The following is a 22,916-nucleotide window of genomic DNA, read 5'->3' as shown; positions in this document are numbered from 1 at the left end:
AAAATGAACGTGGGGAAGTCAGTGGCGTTGGACGTGTCGCTCAAGCCAGCTACTAGGACTTCGTTGCAGGACCTCTTCCCGATGCTCTGGTTGAAAGATTTGGTGCCTTATCTCGGGATTCAGCTGGCTCCCACCTTGCCGGCTATGGTGGCGGCTAATTATGCCGCTTTGGGCAGGAAGATTCGGGAGGAGATAGGCCGGTGGGATCGCAGCGCTTTGTCATGGCTGGGCAGAATAGCTGCCATCAAAATGACTGTTTTGCCCCAGATTTTGTATTTGTTTAGGGCGTTACCATTGCAGCCGCCTGCGGGCTGGATCCAGCAGACGCAGTCGGACCTGGCGCGTTTCATATGGCGGGGCAAGAAGCCCAAGATGAAGAGGGCGCTCTCTATGCTTGCGCCGGAGGCCGGGGGGCTGGGGATCCCGGACCTCCGCAGGTACTTTCAGGCAGTGCAGTTACGCTACTTGGTGGAGTGGAGTAGGTGGGAATCCGACAAGCACTGGCTTTTTCAGGATCAAGCGGTGGCGGGTAGGCCCTTGCAAGAGGTGCCGTTCCTTCGAAGGGCTCACTGCCCGGCGAATCTATATGCTTCCTTCGTCACGCGAGTACCCCTACGGGTCTGGGATGCTACAAATGCTGTGCACGGCCTGACAACATTCCCTTCACCTCTCACACCCTTGCTGGATAACCCGGACTTCACCCCGGGACTGGAGAGGGGGGCCTTCGCTCTCTGGCGGGAGGTGGGGTGTCGGGCCCTGTGTCACATGTATGACCCGGAAGGGGTCATCCCCTTCGTGCGCTTCAGACAGGAGTACGCGCTCCCGGAGACCGAGAGGTTGCACTACCTACAGGCTCGCCACTGGGCGTTGCATCCACAGGTGCGAGAGACGGCTGATAGGAGACTTCTCCCGTATGAGCGATGGCTTCTGACTCGCACGTCCGATGCGAAGCTGATCACCGATCTCTACAAGCTGTTACAAACACCCTCCTCACACTTCTATAATCCGGGACGGGAGCGCTGGGAGAGGGAATTGGGCAGGTCACTGAGCCATAAGGAATGGGAGCAGGTGGCATATAGGGCCAGGCACTCGGCGTACCATATGGGACTCACTGACACGTTCACCAAAGTCTCGACGTACTGGTACTACACCCCGGAGCGCATACACAACATGGATCACAGCAAAGACGCTAACTGCTGGAGGGGATGCGGGCGGGTGGGCACGCTGCTACACATCCTGTGGGGCTGTCCGCTCCTCGACTCTTATTGGAAGGAGGTGATAGACGATATCGACTCCCATTTTGCCACTGAACTGCCGCGCTTCCCCGCATACATATTACTGGGCCTCCCGAACGGGTTGATGTATCCCTTGAAATCCCGCAGGGGTAGACAGATAGCTATTGCACTGGGATCGGCGATGCAGAACATCCTCGCGCACTGGCGCTCCAAGACACTCCCCACTGTCACGGGCTGGCTTCACAGATTATGGCATGTGTTGGGGATGGAGAAATTGTCGCTTACACTGGCAGGGGATATAGAGCAGTTCAATGATCTCTGGCAGCCGTTTCAGTCCCTGCTGGTTACTGAATTTAGGGAACTGACCTGCCCGAGATATCTTCGCCTCCTGCGGCTTACGGCGCTGGAGGAATCGGCCTCTTAATTGGTAATGTGGTGGAGTCCCTCTGGGAGAGACAGGGAGGGGGAGACGGAGAGGATCAGACCCACGCACTGGACAGGGGGAGGGCAGGGTTTGGGGTGGGGGTATGGGAATTAGGGGTAGGGGAGGATGGTTCGGGATGGGGGGGGACTGTTTTTGACTGTTACGGCACTGTTTATCATCGAGGGTTACAGCGGGCTACTGTATTATTAGAATGTTCACTACAGGGCCTCCAGCCCGGCATCTGACTTCGCCGCTGTACTCGGATACTCTCGATGTGTCGTATTGTTTGTTTCTATGCATTGCAATAATAATAAAAACATCTTAAACCTAAAAAAATGAGGAACACTCAAACAGAGAAACAAATAGGAAAGTATTTAACAGTGACAAAGTTAGAAAGAAGAACACTAATTGGCTTATATTCATTTTCAGTGACAAATGTAGCACAATACTACCAAGTTCTATAATGATTTCAGAAAATAAACAAGTCTGCAGCTATGAAGTTTGAGATGTAGTACAAAGGTATGTGAAACTCCCATTTCTGCCACATGATAATGAAAACCAATAGACAAATACATAAGAAATAAAGTATTATATGATTGGGTGTTTACATAAAGTGTGCTATAAACACAACCTAATACTACTAAATACATATTCCTGATCACATGGCAGTAAAACCAAATAGAAAATAAGATAACACATACAATGAAAAAGTAAAGTTAAATCTCATTGGTTTACAACAGTAATTAGGCTATCAACACAGTCCAATGCTACCTAATACCAGCTACAACAATTGCCAATCACGTGACTGTTGGAAAGCAATGCAACTCTACTTCTCCTTAAAAGATATTGCATGCACTGCCGACAGTCTGCCAGTGCCGGGACTCCGAGGCCCACAGTTCTTTGCGGCCTGCCACTGCCCACATTTACACCAGTGCCAGGAGGCGCTTTAAAAAGCTGCGCGGTCTCCAGCAGCGTGGGACGCGCCTGGGTGAAGCCCGGGCCAAGGGTGAGCCCGTCCACGCCCGTCATCGACCGGAGGAGGCCGGGCTTGGCCACCCCCCTAATGCCTGGTATATAACAGCTTACATCGCCCACTTGCAAAGATGGTAAAGCGGAAGACGAAATCAAATGACCGAGGGGCCCAAATTACCAACACGTTAGACTCATTTCTCTTAAGAGCGGCGGATGCTCTTTCAAAAGAGATTGAGATTACAGAACGGCGCCTTTCACTTGAGGAGGTAAGACCCTGCCTGGGATTATCTAGACCTGGCTCTTTATTAACTAGACCAACCCCCGCTCTACCTGTTGGGACTATACCTGCCTCTGACATTGCCATAGAAATCCAATCACAACCTCTAGGCAGCCCTTCATCTGAACCCCTGGGTAAAAAGAGGAGGGGGAGGGTATAGAAGACCACTCCACCTAAGACTACGAGACCCTTTGATCGAAACACAGAGTGCCCTCCCCAGCCCAGCCTGAGGGTTGCGCTCCAATTAACAGACGGGAAGTTGGAACGTTCTTTCTCTCTCCTTCTGCAACCCCTTTTCATAACACTAGAAAAAATAGAGGAATCTGTGTCTCTGTTGTGTAGCAGTCTTTCAGTCTCTGTTGTGGGTGGGGGTAAGGTGGGACAGGCACATACACATAGCTCTGATCACTGTAATCCCTCATTGCTTAGCGCAACTCATTTGTCCCCTCCCAATGATTTGGCTACGGGTCTTGTACCAATATTAGCTATATCGAAGTCACCCACTGATAGTAATTACCATGCTAAGAGAACTGACGTTTCTTTGAGGGGGTTGGAGCAGAGGTGTTTTCCCAGCCTTCACATCCTTTAACTATGCGCCCTCCCCCGAGTCCTATCTCAGCTTTAGGCAACTTGGATTTATTGGGGGCTGCTGCTGTTAATGCTCAATCCTCTGCAAATAATGTTTGCTCAGGCAGCGCTAGTACAGGCGCTCATCATAGGGGGCATACTATTAATCAACCGGTTCCTACAGCCAAGGCAGGCGTAATCTTAGATCTCCCTCCAGCGGAGTGTCCTTTTGTTATAGTGTTTGCAAATGTCCCAGAACTAAAACCGGACCAGCAAGAAACCACAGAGCAGCTAATCCATAAAGCCCTGCACGGGCTTTTTAAGCACACAGGGGACAGATTTAATCTGTATCAACATATTATCATGGCCAGGAAAGTAAACTGGGTAGGAAGAGGCCCGAAAACTATAGGAGAGGACTGCATCATTATTAATTTCAACAATCAGTATATGGTAGGAGAACTCTTAAGAATACTGCCAAACTCTCCCTCTCTCTACTCCCGCTGGGTTATTTTTACAAACCTTGTAGATCATTTAAACCTGCATACTATAACGTAACCAATTCCCATCCACTTTATCGCCCATCTAGTTTCTATCTCCCACAATCTGCTTCATCTTTACCCCTTAGTAACAGATTTAATGTACTGGAGGATGCGGTTGAATGTGACTGACTTGCTGATCGTTGCTTAACATCTCCCAACGATCATTATATAGTCTCACTTAATAGGATAGCTCTGATTCCCTGTTCCCTCCAAATCCTCAATTAAATCCACGCTTACAGCTAGGCACTACGTCCTAGCGTTCAATTCTTATAGAGAACCCTTCGGAGTTCGTTGCAGCTATTTCCTGGAACATTGCAGGTTATATTAAAAAAAAGTCTCATTTGGATTGGCTATCCTTGCTGACGGGTTAGTATATTCTGTGCCTTCAGGAGACATAGGAAATTGATCAGATTTATCTTTATGGGTTTCGCTCATTTCATTCACCTGCTATACCTTTAGCTGATGGTCGCTCAAAGGGAGGCTTATTAACATTACTTTATAACACTCTTCCCTTAACGGCTAAAACATTTCTGAACACATCACCATATTATCACATTATCCTTTTTGAGCTCCATAAAGATAGATCTTGGATTCTCATAACTTTTTATAATAATAATTTTGGGACCAATCAAGCAATGAGCCTGGAACCTTTGGGAAAAGATAACGCCAATCTGGAGAAATCAAAAACCTTGTGACATAATCTGGCTAGGCGATTTTTAATGCGCATCCTTGCAATAAAGTTAACACACCAGCATGTGGGCTAGTAGATGAAGTTGGGGATCCCTTTCCGCATTTCACTCATAGTGACTATGGTGAAGCCCTCAATAGGCTGGTAATAGTAAATAACCTTGTAATCTTAAATACTGTTTATTACAAAGCTGTAGAATTAAACTTCAATTTTTCTTCCCGTTCCCACTTCTCTAATAACCTTGTAATCTTTGTTGATTCCAAAGTGGTACAGTTAAACTTCAATTTTTCTTCCCGTTCCCACTTCTCAACTCTTAACTATGTTTTAGTATCAGATCCCATAAGGAAGTACTTTACCCAGTTTATGCTCAACTTTTATACTTTCAGTGATCATGCCGCACTCACGTTCCTCATTCCATCCTTACAAGAAAAGGAATCCTGTGCTACTGTCCCCATTCCAATGATTGCAAGGAACAATTAAATCACTTTGAAGTGGAAAAGAGTTGAAACAGTGAAGTTTGCTGGGAATGTAGCCTCCAAACGGACAACAGAGATAATGACTGATAATGCCACAATATCTGCCTTTGAGCGAATTTTATTAGAAATTAAAAGTAATTTACTATGCTCCATATCTAATGGGTATCATAAGGTCCCTGCCTGGTTCGAAGATGAATGTATAAAGTCACTTAAAAAGCTCCATCTGGCCCTGAAAATAAATTCCAGAGACCAGAATTTGGTGAAGTCTTTACGCCAGTCATATAAAAAAGCAAGGCTAATCAGGCTAAAACTTTTAAAAGAGGAATGATGGGAAAGACTACAAAGGGCGGCTGTATTAAATAGCTCACAGGATTTCTGGTCACTGATCAATGCACCTTTTCCTAAAGATGAAAGGATGCTGATGACGGATACTCATGTGGATCAGAAGGCGTGGGCTTCACATTTTGAATGACTGTTTGGTAGCTTGCAGGAGGTAACTGTTCAGTGCCCCTATTTAGTACCATTTAGATCAGGAGATACTATACTCTTTACTTTGGAAGAAACAAGACACGCTCTTAACCAATGTAAAAGAGCGAAGGCACCTGGACCTGATGGTGTCCCAATTGCCCGAATAGGTGCACCGCCTTCATGGAAGATGACTGTAATTGTACCCATTTACAAAAAGGGGGACAAAGCAGTGCCCAAAAATTATAGGCCCATATCTTTATTAGATTCAACTGCTAAATTAATGGGCCAGCTACTGGTACTGTGGACCAGTGTTTAAATTTGAACCTAATCATAGCTAAAAACACAGCAGCTAAGAACTGTCATTTATACCTTGCCCTCATGGATATGTCGGCAGCTTTTGACTGCGTGGCACAGCCTAGGCTCTAGCAGACCAAGGAGGCAATGGGAATTGAGACTCAGATCATCAATGTAATTTGTGACCTGTATGCCGGAGCCACAGCCTGTGTTCAGTTTGGCAAGGGAGTAGAGTGCATGAGACAGTTTAAAATCACCAGGGGTGTGAGGCAGGGGTGCGTCCTTGCCCCCTTTTTATTTGCAATATACACTAACGCCGTAGAATCTGCATTGCTAGGGTCTACCACTGACGTTCCTTGGATGTATGACGTTACAACGCATACATTTACATCGCAGTACATTACATTGCAGTTTTGACAACGCAAGTCATTACAACGACTTGCGTAGGAGGGCGCTGGACTTAGGAGTAGTATAATTTACTATTCCAACTCCAGTCTACGTACAGTAGGGAAGGTGTTGGATAGTAAATTATACTATTCCTTGTCCTAGAGCGCCATCTAGCGCAAGTCGCTGTAACGACTTGCGTTGTAAAAACCGCGATGTAATGGCATTGCGATGTAATCCCCGCGTTGTAAACAATGTTTCCCACGTTCCTTTCATTAATTCTCTTCCGGTCCCAATACTACTCAATGCCGACGACGCAGTGATCCTTGCACACACAGGCAATGCACTGCGTCGACTCATGGAGGAGTACGCAAACTTCATGAACAACCTGGACCTGAAAATTAACTATTCTAATTCCTTTGTCCTTGTGGCAGGCCCAAAGCAGCAGAAACAACCACGAATGTATGTCGAAGCGGTGAAATTAGAAGCTGTAGATTCTTTTAACTATCTAGATAGTGTTCGATCGAGATACTAACTGGAGAAATATGGTCTTTAACAGGGGAGCATCGATTTAAAAAAATATTGGGGCCCTTTTTAGTTTTGTGAAAAAACTTGGGACCAAACCAATTGAAGTGATAAAAAAGGTCTATGAGGCGAAAACTTTATCTGTCGCCTCTTATGGTGCAGCTGTTTTGGGGCATCTCTGATGCATCTAAACTGCAGCACATAGAAGATGCGTTTCTGAAACATCTGGCCTCCCTACCCCAATCGTGTTCTAATTATAACTGCCACTTGGAGTTGAGAGTTCCTTACATCATTGACAAGATTTGTATTGCACCAATTATGATGTGGCACTCAGTTTGGTGCAAAGAAACCCTCTCACTGACTAAAGATATTGTAAACAACCTCCTCAAAATGGATGGTGCAAGTAAAATAAGATGGCTAAGTTATGTTGAATTCAAACTTTGGGCGGTTGGTCTGCATTATCTCTTTGAGGACCCAAAGATGTGCCAGTCAATATCCAAGAAAGAACTGAAAACTCATCAACTGGTCCACCTACAGGCGAAGAGACACAATATTAACACTAAACATTTTACAGTTAGATTAAACTGTGCTGCCCCAAGCATAAGTCTAACTAATATAAACTCCACTTATCTATCGTTCGTCACAAACCTTCAACATAGATACATTTTAATGAGATTTTGTCCAAATTATATCCCCCTCATGTTAGGCCATCCTCCCAAAACGATTGCGATTACTGCACTCCCTTTTTGCCCTTTGCGACAAGTGATCGCCCCAGAATGAACTTCATTTTTATTCTTTTGTAAATGTTATAGTGAAGAAAGGAAAAAAATAATTGTTCATTCATTCAATGAATTTTAAACAATGTTGTGTGGCCTTATATTATCTACAGTTATTGTCTGAACCTTTTACCTGTTTCTCTTTGCCCTCCTTTCTCTTATCTGCTTTGAGCAAAAGAAGATCAAACTGTCATCTTGATATTTAATATGCAATTTAAGGCACTGGGTTGTGCAATATTTTTTTATACTTACAAGCAAACATTCTCCTTTTAGCCTATGATTATTAATTATGTTCGAAGACTTGTCATTTAATTTTTTTTAATATTAGCTCTTTTATCTCTGTTTACATATCTGTAGAATACATTTTATGCTGATATTGTGTCGGCGAAATAAAGTTATTTCTGACTGGCTGATATTGCATACAAATTGGAAATATGTCTTCACCTCCATGAACGTATTTCCAGATAAAACAGGTATATTGCTTTATTGAATGCTGTTTTGAAAAAAAAAAGGAAATAAAATATATAGAGTTACCTATTGTATTATGACTGTAGGTACTGAAAGCTACATTTCTTTATGTGCTTCCTTTAACAGATTTCCTCACATTGAAGACAATGCCTACAATACCGAAAGAAGACAAAATGGACACTGTACAACACTGAAAGAAAAAAGAAAAAATAGAAAAGAGAGGAGGTTGCCTACTAAAAAACAATACTAATGGTAAGACTAATGCAAAATTATGTAATCTGTCTAAAAATGAAAAGTAACCTAAGCAATAAAAAGGTTATGGAGAAACACTTGCCAAACAAACCACTGTTCACACTAAGCCATTGCAAACAAAGATATAAGCATAGACAAGATTAGGAATGTAACTATAATGCATTACAAAAACTTGTGTCCTCAGAAATCTGCTTCAAGCACTTTTTATAAGAAAAAAGACAGGCAAACTGACACAGAATATATGTGTTGAACATATTGTGGAAAAAGCATTTGAAAATCACATCAAAAGCCTGGATAATTTAACTGCAACCTATAAAGTATATGAATTATTTAAAAAACAACTAACTAGACTAAACTACTGCAACATTTTCCATGGCACTTGGAGACAAACCTCAATCACTGAGCCATACTTTCATGAAGAGAGTTCCTGTCAAGAGAATAATTGTGTCCTTTCATTGACAAATGAAGGCTGTTGTTATGAAGTCTTACATTGGAATGCAGTGGGCAAAGAAAAAGAACAAAAACTAAAATGATTAACTACTGATAATTTGCATGATGAAAAACCACAAAAACCGTATATGAATGGAAATGCACTTCTATTTGTAATAATCAAAATAAATCCATTTTTAAACGAATAACATTTCTGATGACATTTAAAAAATCATCACTACTTAAAAAAATGAACCCACTACAAACCTTTGATGTATGCCCATTTCAGATCATTACTAACCTACAAGGACATTTGCCTTAGAAATCACATGTGCGACATCACATCCCATCACATTAAGAAGCTCTCTACACATCATTCAACAATAAAAACACTTGTGCGGACATTATACATTGTGAAAACCCTATAATCTCAGATAGAATAACTAAATTATGCTCTACTGCACTCTAATCTAGCACAAGTCAACAGTAGTATGGACTACATGCAAAGTAAATACTTTGATGCACTCTCTGAGAGCAATAGTTTTGCAGAGGTTGCCTACAACAGAATGATTTACTGCAATGGGAAAACCCAATCAACCCTTGAGGGCCTTGCAAAATTAGATAAATGGGTAGAGATGCCGTCATGGCATTTATTCAAGATACACAGTAATATACTTTCAAATTCTTAATAGGATGTAAGCTTCTATCAATTTGCTTATTAGTAAATGTATTCTTGAATTTCATTTTCAGCGATATCAATCACAAAAAAGAAATTTCAATCAAAGAAGATGTACAAACACGGGTGTAAAGAGAAAAGAATTTATATTTTTTTAAATAATTATATGGGTGCTAGGAATATACACAAGCAATGTAGCAAGAGGAAGTACAATAAAATTCAATAATCCTACAGTGTCACATTTGCATACACTTTTCCTTATATAGATGAATTTTCGAAAAAGTGTCTTAAGTCGATGTTTCGGTCTCTTACGCAATCGTCCATGAGACCATCTTTAGGACTATTATGTGCTATATAGATGACCCCTATTGGAACATGGAATAGATAAAAATTACTATCCCTGTATTAAAATTACAAAAAAACAATTATATCACCAGTGATCGTAATTTAAAAATGATTGTATTAACAAGTATACAACATAATCCTATTTAAAGTCTTATTCCATTTACAAGACTAAATAGTTTTTTATTCAAATATTATTCAGTAATAAATTCAACTGTACAATCAATCCAAAAATATATTTTTGCCATTCTTTAAGACATATCAAATTATTTACTTAAATATAGCTACATCATCAGTAATCATTTGACAATAACCATTTATCATTTAAATATAAACAGGTAATGAGCTTTCACATATAAACAGTGTTGTTTCTAAACTGTAGAATGTTTTCAAGGGCTTAACTGATAAATACCATTTCACATCATGAGTTTGTAGATGAATAACAACAAAACCGATGTTCATTAGGCTGAATACAATAATCATGATATTGCTATTCGATTCTAGCCAAAAGTACAGAAAAGTGTTTCTTTATGTAAGGAAAGAACATACAGGAATAATGGCCACCTTGAGCATATTCTACTTCAAGTTGTACTGTAAGCCCAGTGTGATATATACTCTTTTTTTTATCAAACGAGTTGATCTAGAGAGATGATTTATTCTCTCTCTAGGGCAGAAACATTTAAAGAAAGTTATTAAATTGTATCAGATATTAAACAGAACATTAGACTCCATCAGGAATTTAGTCCTATTATTAACTTCAAAGGAATCAGTCTCTGCACTTGTTAAATTACCTGAGGTCGATTGGACTAATCTTAATGGCTGCTGCACACTATTAGTGGTCGATCGCGATGTAGATATTCATTTGGTAAGTATCTAATCAGAGAAATAAATATCTCCTGTTTATATATTCACAACTATCAACATTGAGGTATAGAAGACAACTTGTTTATGTCAAAATACCTGTTATTCGCGGATGTCTAAATGATCATCACAGACCAATAATGTTGGGAGAACCGTATTAACACTGAAGATCCTCGGAGAGAGTATCACACCGTAAGGCTTCAGTTATGGGTGAATCTAAAAAGTATATTAACAGAGAGCTTGTGGAAATGATGTTGAAATGACAGGCATGGCACAATATTTACATTGTAGCCTGATAGGTCAGTCAATAACCGTTGAGCTTAGTTTCATGGCATACCTGATGGTGAAAGCCTGATCGTAAAGTTTATACGGAGTACGTCTGCGTCCTGGTCATGGAACTCAAGCGTTCTCGGAACATACGGGTTGTAAATTAATCTAGAAAATATATTTACAGACAAAAAGAGGTTTTAAAATACCAGGCATCACATAGTATTTACAGTGTAGCCTGATAACCAATTTAGTAACTGTTATGTTAATTTCTATAGCATACCTGGTAATTTGCGTCTAATAGTGAAGTAATCCGCATCAACTGAGAAGTTTAGTCATTTTCCTTTTATAACTTATTGAAAATATGCGTCGCACGTTTGTTTAGAGCTCGAAAGAGGACTGTATTTTAATTTCATTGGCTATGCATTGTCAGATACACTTAAACAGGAAATCGTGTTAGTCCAATTAAAGCTGTCAGCCATCTTGGACTAGTGTATATATGATTACATCTGATCATTTAATCACACAATCACCATCTGTCGACAATGCTTTACAAAAGATATTGTCATATTTCGTTATTAGAATGTAATAGAACATGACAGCTCTAGTAATCATGTATTTTTTTTCTGAAAACTTTATCGTTGTAGTGACATAAAAATAAATTCCGGTATCAGTCGGTATACAATATGATGAATCCGCATTGGGGCAAAAGCTTATATGCGTCAGTGTATAACTGTCAAACATCGTATATAGATGTTAATGTGAATATCCCCAACCTTTTGATATCATTTATACCATGTCGGTGGTCCATACTATATTGAAGTTAGGACACAGGTTATAGATGTTTAAAATATTGGAATTAGTATTTGTTCCTCTTGAACCATATTTTCACTTTTTATACATTGTTGAAAAGAATAAAGATCAGGCAAAACGCAACCTCGTTCTTTTAAATAAACAAGTCTAACGTAAGTGTGCTGATGTTTGCTATTTTGCAGCCTAATTTAGGCCTGTATTCACTCAAACAGTGCGGTGAGTTAACCTTCCTTTTTTAAGGGAGGGTATCTACTCTACGTTATTTTGCCTTTTGGTAGGCTTAATAACTTTAATCATCCAACACATCATCTCCTTCTCCGTGTGGCCAGAACTAACATAATGATCACATTGCTGAAAGGGATGAAACTCGGGTAAAAATGAAACTCGTTCTTTTAAATAAAAGTCTAACGTAAGCATTCTAATGTTTGCCATTCTGAAGCCGAATTTAAACCTCTATTCATTAAGTCAGTGCAGCAGATTAACTTTCCTTCTTTAAGGGAGAGTATCTGCTCCATGTTATTTTGCCTTTTGGTGGGTTTAATGACTTCAATCACCCACCACAACATTTCTTTCTCTGTGTGGCCAAAGTTTACATAGTGATCAACCAAGGGAGCATTCTCCACTCTGCATCTAATGCATGACTGGTGTTGTAAAATACGTTTCTTGACTGCTTGAACTGTTTTCCCAATGCAGTGTGAGCCACATGGGCAACGGATACAGTATACCACATTTGTACAGTTGGAGAATGTCTTTAAGGTGAACGGAATGTCATTTATAACACATGTTTTCGTGGTTTGGGTGGTATTGCATGCCAGACACATATTGCATTTATGATGTGCTATCAAGGGTGTCAATTGTTTCATGTTATTTACTGTATTATCTTTCTTGATACTATAAGCATGAACCAAACAGTCTTGTAGATTTGTGCCTCTTTTAAAGGCAAACATGGGTCTTTGTTCAAGACCTGGAATACCTTTCAGTAAGCTCCAATGTTTATTGACAATTCTTTTGACTGAGTTGGCATGAGTGCCAAACGTGGTCACACTTATTAATTTTGGTTCACTGGGGTGATCTTTTATTGTTAAAAGGGCTTCACGGTCATTGTACCATGACCGTTTTAGTAACTTAGAAGGATAACCTCGAATTTTTAACTTATCCTTTAGTTTCTTTGCTTCAGAAAAATAATCATTTTTAAAAGTGCAATTCCTTCGCAAAAGCAGGAATTGCCAAAAAGGCAATCCATCTTTAAGTGCTTGTGGGTGATGGCTGTTTTAGTTTAAAAGAGTATTTCTACAAGTTGGTTTTGTATAAAGTGGTATATAGATGGTTACTCACATCATTGCCAATGGTGATATCTAAAAAATTCATTTTCTGAGAATCAGATTCCAATGTAAATTGTAAATGTATACTTCTGGAGTTTAACCAGAGTGGAACGTCTGTAATAGTTCTTTAGAACCAGGCCAAATTAAAAAAACGTTGTCTATATATCTCAGCCAATGTGCAATATTGGCTGAGTAGGGATTAGACGAATGGAAGACATGATCATTTTCAAATGTTGAAACATAGATGTTCGCTATGTCAGGTGCATAAACTCCACCCATAGCTACTCCTTTCTGTTGTTGGTAATAATCATTTTCATAAAGGAAAAAGTTTTCACACAGAGAGATCCAAACACATTCCTCAATAAACTCGGACGGTACTTTATGTGGTCTCGGTCTTGTCTCGAGTAAATTGTGAAGGATTTGAAGTACCTCTTGTTGGGGGATGTTAGTGTATAAACTCTCTATGTCCATTGACACGAGAAGTTCATTCACAGGATCAAAAGACAAGCCTTCTATTTTGTTTATGACAGCCATAGTGTCTCTGATATAAGAAGGTTGGTTGATTGCAAATGGTCTTATAAAGAAGTCAGTATATTGTGCCAGGGGCTTAAGAATAGAATTGCACCCTGACACAATTGGTCTCCCTGGTGGATAAATGGGATCTTTATGCACCCTAGGTAGCATATAGATCACTGGTATTGTAGGGGCTTTCTTAATTAAGAAGGCTGCTTCCTTAGCATCAAGCCAACCTTCATCAAAACCCAATTTACTTAGGGCTGCGATCTCCTTAGTTAGCCTCATTGTAGGGTTGGTTTTCAATCTTTTATTGTGTGCGGTAGCAGAGAGTTGTTTCAACATTTCTTGATTATATTTATCCTTTTCCCAGATGACTATTCCACCCCCTTTATCAGCTGGTTTTATAAGGGCATTGGGGAGTGATTGTAAGGTCTGTAGGGCTGTTTGTAAATCTTTTGAAAAGTTAGATTTAAAGTGCATCTTTTCGTTAAAAAGATTTTCCACTTCTGTAATTATAGCATTTTCAAATGTTATTATTTCTTTCTTAATCATAGAATTAGTGGGATAGAATGTCGACAGATTCTTCAATCCTGTGACACTAGAGCTTATCATTAAGGTATCGTCAGAAAAGTAATTCCTTAGCCTTAGTGAACGAAAGAAACGATACATTTCAAGTTTAGTCTGAAACAAGTCGTTTCTAAATGTCAACCCTCTTCTAAAGAAACCATCCGCCGACCCGACAGACCACATGAACTTCAGACCCATCTCTCTGCTCCCCTTCCCAGGTAAGGTCATCAAGAAGGCTGTCAAGGTCCCAATCTCTGAGTTCATTGAAGCAAACCACGTCCTAAACATTTCCCAATTTGGATTCAGGAGAAACCAAAGCGCCTAGACAGCAGTCCATGCCTCCATCAACGACATCCGCTTCTTCCACAAGCGAGTCAAAACCGCAGCCCCCATCCTCCTGGACCTCTCAGCCTCCTTCAGCACCATCTCCCACTGCACTTTAATCAAGAGACTCCACAACACCGGCATCCGTGACAAGGCCCTCGAAAGGCTCCACTCCTTCCTCACAGGAGGAATACAGTGAGTCCGACTACCTCCATTCCTCTGAAAACCAACAGAGATCAGCTGGGGGTCCTCAAGGGCTACTCCCTGAGCCCAAACCTCTTATACGTCTACATGGCCCCCTCGTGACCATCGTCAGGAACTACGGACTCAACATCATCTCCTACGCCGAGGATACCCAACTGATCATCTCCCTTACCAAAGAACCAACAACTGCCAGAAACAATGTCCACAGAGGAATGTGGGCCATCACAACCTGAATGAAGAGCAGCTGCCTCAAACTGAATTCGGACAAACCGATGTCCTCATCCTAGGACCCTCACCCTTAGCTTGGAATGACTCATGGTGGCCCTCCACACTGGGAACCCCACCCCCCCCAGACCACAAATGAAACCTCAGCATCATATTGAACTCCTTGCTCACAATGAATCAGCAGATCAACATTGTTGCCTCATCATGCTTCCACACACTCCAACTGCTTCGAAAGACATTCAAATGGATCCCCACCGAATCCAGAAAAACAGTCACCCATCAGCAGCAGACTTGACAACGACAATGTAACCTATGCCGGTGTCACCAAGAAACTACTCTGAAAATTTCAGAACAATCGAAACACCTCAGCCAGACTGATCCTCGGCATCCCTCACCGCAGCAACTTCTCCGAACACCTCTGACAACTTCACTGGCTCCCAGTCTCATTCCACGTCCCCACCAGGCACCTCGGATATTCCCAGCTGGCCCTGGCCACCATCCCTCGGATCCACAAGACAAGAACTGGAGGAAGAACCTTCTTCTGCCTCACCACCAAGATCTGGAACACCCTGTGGGGAAGTGTGGCTCAATGATTATAGCGGCAGACCCTGATGCAGAGGTCTAGCCCGGGACCAGGGTTCAATTCCCCGCCTCGGCAGGTCTTGGGCTCAAAAATTCCATGGACCTGATAATTCTCGCCTCGGTGCCATTCCAATCATTGAGTCCCACTCTGCAACTCTGGGCAATAGCTTGCTTAATCTCCACAACGGCCCCCACAACGCTAAGGATGCCTGGCCTCCACCTTGGGGGTGCCCAGGAGTGGATGCCTCACAGGGAAAGCCAGGATGGGTTCCACAGCGGTATTCGTACAAGCGCCTTGAGACCCTTGCGGGTGAGTAGTGCGCTATACAAGTATCAATTTACAATTTACAATTTACCTGCCGGCCAATCTCAGACTATCCTTGTTCCTGATCCAATTCAGGAAGGACTTTAAAGACCTGGCTCTTCGACTGAACACCATAGCGCATATGGATCAGCAGCCCCCCTCCCAGTGCCTTCAGACCCTCACAGGTGAATTGCCACATTTTAGAAACCCTGATTGATTGACATTAACTACAACTCTTCTCTTCTATATGCACAACACTTATGAAAGCTATAATGACATCCTGTATGACAACACTATGCATGTAGACTGACACCAGTGCGAGCAGGGAAATATATGTGTGCTCCCACCTAGAGGGAGCATTTTTAAATCCCTCCCCAGGGGGGAGAAAACATGTCTTCCCTGCCTGCAAGAGGGTAGGCAGGGAAGGCAAGCAGCAGCTTCAAACATGCCCTGCTGGGTAGGAGCAGACATGTATTTCTTTGTTGTGTTCTTACAAGCAGAGAGAGAGTGAGCAAAAAGAGCTGCTCTCTCCCGTTGGAAAGCAGGCTAGGGCTGAGGGAGCCATAGGGCTCCCCTGTAGTCTTCAGTGTGGTGCTTGGTGGGTGCCCTGGATTGGGAACTGGGGCATTAAACTATCATTTATAGAGGCCCCGGAAGATGGGGTCCTTGGGGCCACAATAGGCTCATGGGGGCTGTGCAACCCCCTTCCCTTTATAATACCATGAGACCCAGGTGGGGTGGGGTCTGCAGGGTTTATTAAGCCTCGGGGAGGAGAGCCACTCAGCCCCCTCCTCTTTTATTTTTTGTTTCATTGCACTCAATGACTTTTTCGAGCTATACTTACCCGCAGATTTGCACCGGGCATTCATGTTACAAAGTTTTGGACCATATTGCAGCAAACGGACTGCATCTTGCTTGTTTTACCTTGTGTTTTTTGGGACAAGACTACCTTTTCTGTGGTCCTCGGGGCTTCGAGCATCAGGATTCATTCTTAGATGGATTACTTATACTTACCAGAGCATTGAAAAAGTCAAAAAGTATGACGAAACACGTGTCGGCTTTTGTTAAATATAATTGAGCAAGAAATGGAATAAAAACTAATGGAATCAATGGTTGTTTTGTACTAACCTTATGTGTATTGGAGTTCTTTCTACCGAGACGGAACCGTTCAGATTGACAAACCTTTTACAGCATATCTTGGTGGTGCTCTGGACATTCTTTATATGTTCTTGGTATATTGGGGGATTTCTCCCCTACACTTAACACTATTGGGATTACATAGTGTTATTTGTCTTCATTGAGCACACTTGAATATATATGTGTCATAACTGACTTCCTGAAAACTATGTATGTGTTAGCACTGTTTTAGACCACTGTCACCCTTATATTTGCTAAGTCGATGGTGTAGGTGCCCCCCCTTTCTGGGTGAGACATACCTGGGGGACACGGATTCCGTACTGCGGGGCAGATCCACAACGGCGGCCTGATCACCCTAGTGGCTTTCTCCATAAAGGAACTCACCCGTGGCCTCATTCCAGGTACTTGTTGGGGGCCGCTGCCATTGTAGATTGAGCAAAGGGACCAGAGGAGGTCTCTCGTGTGGTTCCGAAGTGTGCTTGGGGACAGTAGACCGCCCGTACTGGCCTAATGCAAGAAGTTGCAAAATTACTGTATTGCCCCTAATAGGAGGGCAGGTGGTCCTGTCCTCTCCATTTCTTTAACCCTCGGCTGCCTGACAGTACCACAATCACTGTTGCAGGTGTGCAGGTGGCCCTCTAAACTATGTATGGGAAGCAACCATACTGTAAAGGGTGTACTAGAAGCACAGAAGTTCTCTGCTCCATGAATCTATGGTGCTACAGGTTGTTTCCTCATGACATATGGTGATTCATGTGTTTTTCTTTCATTACATGCTACATGTCATATTCATGGTGAGATGTTTGTTTTATGCCTGCACTGCCAGGATAACGAGTAGCATTGAAGGTGACTGAATATTGTGCACAGTAATGATATTTCTATAACGTTTGCAATCTATTATTCTTCACCCTATTGCACTACCTATGTTTTCATGACCATTGCCGGCTGGCAAAGTAATTTTATGATCTATGTGACATCCTGACAAGTGCCTAGTGGCACAGTAATTTATGTGATTATTGTCTAACGTGTTTTATGTAAAATACAAAGGATATTTTCATATAACCTCGTGTGAAGTCTCTTTTTGTGATGTGTCTAATGTGTAACTGGTGTTTGTGTGTGTTGCGCAAATGCTTTAAACATTGCCTCTGGGATAAGCCTGACTGTTCTGCCAAAGTACCAAGAGGGTGAGCAGGGATTATCTTTTGTGTGTAACTCCCTTACTTTGACTAGAGTGGTGGGTTCTGCCTTGCTTAGATGCATACCCTAGCCAATCCGAAACACCATTTCTAACACTGGGTGAGAATCAATTGTGTATCATTGGCATATGATACAATTTGTACCCCAAATGATTCGATCAAGGACGCTAGTGGGGGTCATATAAACACTGAATAATGTTGGGATCAGTACAAACCTCTGCGGGACCCCAAAGCCCAAGGGTTTTGGGTCTGAGGCGAATGGAGCCATCCAAATAGATTAGGATCTATCCACTAAAAAAGAGCAGAACCAGGTCAGTGTGTAGCCACAGATGCCTATGGCACCCAGACAATGTAGGATTGTAGTGTGTGATACTGTGTCAAAAGCCATGGATATATCAAGGAGAATTAGAGCCACCTGATTACCTCAATCCACCGCTAGCTTAAATATCTCAGCTACTTACAGCAAGGTCGTGTCAGTGCTGAAGCCCAGGTGAAAGCCGTACTTAGAAACTTGTTCTGCTTTAGATATGCAGACAGTTGTTTATTGATGAGCTTCTCAAGTATCTGGGCGAAGGCTGGTAACAAAGAGATTAGACAGAAATTAGCAAGGTTGGATTTGTCTGCCAATGGTCTTTTCAGTAGAGGGATGAGCTTGGCCTCTTTCCATCTGCTAGGAACTGTGACCGGCTTGATGGAAAGATTCTGTAGCTGATTTAATGAAGGGGTTTATTGCCTCAATGTTGGAATCAAGAATATGAGGGGGCAAGGGTCATCAGGAGGCCCTCTGAGAGTGTGAGCCAACTCCTCCAGTGAAATAAGAACTAATTTCTGCAGCAGGTGGCACCATGAGGAGAGTAAAGCCTCATGGGAAGTCTTAGAGCACTGGTGTCCAAGATGTCAGGGTTTGTGGGAACAATGGATTTAACGACAGCTTAGATTTTAGTGTTGAAGAAATTCGAGAGATCTGAACAAAGCTTCAGAGAGGGTGTTAGTAGCTGTAGTAGGGCAACAGGATGAGTACATGTTTTGACGATTTAAAAACCCTCACCAGGTTTATTATGTGAAGTATCAATCTGAACTGTGAAAAAGTAATATTGTGGTCTCATGATTGCAAAATGATACATATTTAGGGCCTTTTTGTTACTTGAGTTATCCTCTGGGAGGTACTGGTGCCCCCAGCTTCTGTTAATTTTTTTGCAATGTTTACAGAGCTTTTTGAGCTCCTCATTGAGCCATGGAGCAGACTGTAGTTTTGTTAAGGGGGTGGTGTCTCTCAGTTTGATGGGAGCAATGCGATCGCCTGACTGAGTAATCCACGCATTGACTGAAATAACATCAGCCTTAATGTCCCCACTCATATGAGGAGAATGTTCACCCAAGGTGAGGCTGAAAGAGGAGGAAACAGTGGCCCAGTTTTGGCGAGGTAGAGAAGGGCACGCCTTGCATTCTCTGGGCTAAGACCTACCGACCAGCTGAAGTAAATAAGGAAATGGTCGGACCAGGACAAGGGTTTAATGTGTGACATGGATACTTGGCAGTTAGAAAAGATGGAATCTAGAATATGGCCTGCTATGTGAGTGGGGTGGGTAACAAACTGCTCAAAATCCCAGGAAGCCAGATGTTCCATAAGAAGTTGGCCGTGTATATCAGGGAGAGAATCCACATGAATATTGAGATCCACAAATTCCATGAAATTGGATTATTTTAACATGTATTTCGAGAGTTTCTCATCCAGTGAACACAAGAAATCGCCTGTATGGCCTGGTAGATAATAGAGCAACACAACAGCTACAGTATTGCTGGCAGAGAATGTGAGGCAGAAACCCATATATTCTGCCAGCACAAGTTCTTTGGTATCGAAGGTAACACAGTTCAAGTTGTGTTTATGAATGATAGCAATACCTTGCCCTTTTTTCTCCACTCTTTTGAGGTGCAATTTAGAGTATTTGGCCGGAATGGCCAGTTCAATATCCGGTGTGGAACTATCTGACATTTATGTATCTTTGAAGAAGAAATATGTCACTCTTATCCTCGCACAGTATCCATGGATGTGTAGGATGTAATTGTGCAAAGAGCAAATATTGCATTGTTAAGCATGTGGCAGAAGCCCCTTGTGGGCACTTTGGGAGCTACCTGTTGGTGAATGTGGGGTCTTAGAAGTCATTTTTTGATTGGGGAGGGCGGTGGAGCACTGTTTAGCAGTAGAGGGTAGGGCCAGGCCTGGGGAGTTCGTCCTACCTGGGCAAGGAGGCTCACTTCTGAGGGAGTGAAGGTTGGAGGTAAGTGATAGACTGCTCACGTGTGGTGAAATGGCCAACATTACTGGTGCTGAGCATGAGCTGAGCACTGACTCGCTTTATGCTAAGTGCCAGCATCAATCAATGTCCCAACACTAGACCGCTAACCAGGCAAAATGGCATCCGGTGTGGTGAATAAGCTTAATCATGGCCCTCTCCTCAAAAAAAGTGCTCAAGTAGGCTGTTACTACAGCCCCTCACTGGATAATTTAGTAAAGTGCAAGACTTTGGGCAATTTTAAGCAGACAGTGTTAGTGCAACATAAACAGATTCAATTAACTCATTAAAAGTGAGGGCATCTAAGTCAAATATTAAAACAGCCATAAGTAAAATAAGAAAGGCGCTTTCTGTGCCTTCAGCCATGTTAGGTAGTGTTTAGAGCTTACTGTTTGGCGTCCGAGCACTGGCCCGCTTTATACTAAGTGTCAGCATCAATCAATGACCCAGCACTAGACCGCTAACTGGCAAAATGCATTTTTGAAGAGATTATTGGCGGTACCTCAGAGCTGTTTGAATTATGTATGCTATAAGAAACTAGGTCTGTGTTTTTGGAGGATTTGATAAAGCTCAAACTTCTCCTTTTATGTTATATACCGTTAGGTGTAACCCCGAGACTACCTTTACCAGGATGGTTGTGCGTGATTTTTTTATCCCTAGATATTCTTCATATTCTAAGGTTAGGGTTTATCGGGAATCTGTGTAAATGCTTAGGTAGGCTGGACCTGTTCAATAGTTGTGACTTTGTCTGTACTCTGTCCAAAGTTGATAACAAGTCTCTGTTTCTAATCTCGTGTGTGAATTGTAGGAAGGCAAAAGAGTTTATCAAATGAACTAATAATACCCATTCTAGCTGGTAATAAATGAAGATATGCAATTTTATCTACGAACAGTGCCAATTGGCACTAGAGATTTTTGTTCAAACTTTTTGCATGAGCACCATTCAGGGGATTGTTATTGTTGCCCTTGCGAAGGTAGTTTTTGCTCTGTAGGTTCTATAAGGTTCCCAGATTGCGCTTTCTTAGACCATTGTTTATTAAGTCTACTCTTAGACACTGTAGATCTGCCTTGCTATTTTTACAACTTCTTCAGTCCACAAAATTTTGCTTTGCTGTTGTATCCTTTGTGTATCAAGCTATGAAGATTAGGAAAATGTTACATTCTAGTCAATGAGATGTTTAATAGGTAATATAGACCCTCATTAGGATGTTGGTCGGAAAGTCTCCAAACGCATGTCGAAGGCTTTACGACAGACAGCCTTGGTTTGAATTCCAACTGTCATATTACAATTACAGCGGTCAGAATTCAAACCGACTGGTCATTCCAGCTGGCTCCTGACTGGCTCAAGAAGCCCGTTGGCCAGTCGGAACCACCACCATAATCCCATACGGACTGCATTTCTGCTGTCGGAATTCCGATGTTGGTCTCAGACAAGCTTTCCATTTATGGCTTTCCAACATGGAAAGCCTGTCGGAAAGTGACTTTGGGGACCCCTAGCAGGGCCCCCCTTCTTCAGCGGCCTCCTTGTGGGGGCCAAGTGGGCACATATGGTACCCCTCTGGAAACCCTGCACCGTGTGTGCTATATAGTGCAGGGATTTACAGTAACTCCCATTTCTCTATGGGAGATTGTGCTGGGGCCAGTTTTCATCTGCTTCACAAGCTCCCATAGGGAAATGGGAGTTTGCAACCGCACCATATGCGGTCGCATTATAATTGTGGTTTCGGACCACCGACCCGAGGGCGGTCGGTTTCAAAACCGCATGGATGAAAGTCGGAGGCAACTACGACCGACATCCTAAATAGGGCCATTCTGTGTTTAATACCGCCCAGGCTATTTCTTTTATTGTTTATGGTTTATGATAGTGTTGATTCAATGGAGATATTATTTTTATGTAATTTGTGTATCAATAAATTGTGGTCTTTCAAGTTTTTTTGGTTTTTATCGAAATAAATATTTTATCATTGATTTCAAGAATGACAACTCATTTATTGTGCAATGTATTATGTTCAAGTCGTTTTCTATACAGATGTCCATATAGCCATCCATCATCTTCCTTGATGTATAAATCCAAGAAATAAATCTTGTCTCTATCAAATTCAAGGGTAACTTCCAATCTGAGCTTTTAGCATTTAACCAAAGATAAAAACTGCTTTATTTAAATTCAAGGGCAAACTGCAAAGCTGATCCTTTGGCAAAACTCCTTAAATTCAGCCAAGAAGCTGTGCCTTAACAACTAAATATCATCTACATGTCTTATCTGAATAAGTATATTGGAATCATATGGATTACTTGGGGCAACGCAATACTAGCACATTTATCAATGAATTAAGTTGACACACTTTAAGGATGGTTGCTTAAGTCTAATACAGTTTCTATTATAAAAAGTCCCTTAATTTGTGGAATGTTTGTATACAAACTTTCACTATCCTCAGTTACTAACAAATACTCAAATCCTTCAATTGCATTTATTACTGACATAGTATCTTGGATTTCCAATTGGATTAAATGA

The 22,916-nt window shown here is 42.0% G+C and overlaps 1 long non-coding RNA gene across 1 annotated transcript in view; it reads left to right on the top strand.

Annotated features, from left to right (window-relative positions):
* The window catches only part of LOC146832755 (uncharacterized), a 228,974-nt gene that overhangs the window by 89,463 nt on the left and 116,595 nt on the right, over window positions 1-22,916 (top strand). Inside the window, exon 2 of the long non-coding RNA XR_014961333.1 lies at window positions 8,220-8,345. This is a non-coding gene — a long non-coding RNA (uncharacterized LOC146832755). The remainder of the gene's footprint in view (window positions 1-8,219; window positions 8,346-22,916) is intronic.

The sequence above is a fragment of the Triturus cristatus genome, chromosome 5_1 (assembly GCF_964204655.1).
Source record: "Triturus cristatus chromosome 5_1, aTriCri1.1, whole genome shotgun sequence".
NCBI lineage: Eukaryota > Metazoa > Chordata > Amphibia > Caudata > Salamandridae > Triturus > Triturus cristatus.
This window is presented reverse-complemented; position numbering and strand designations above follow the sequence as displayed.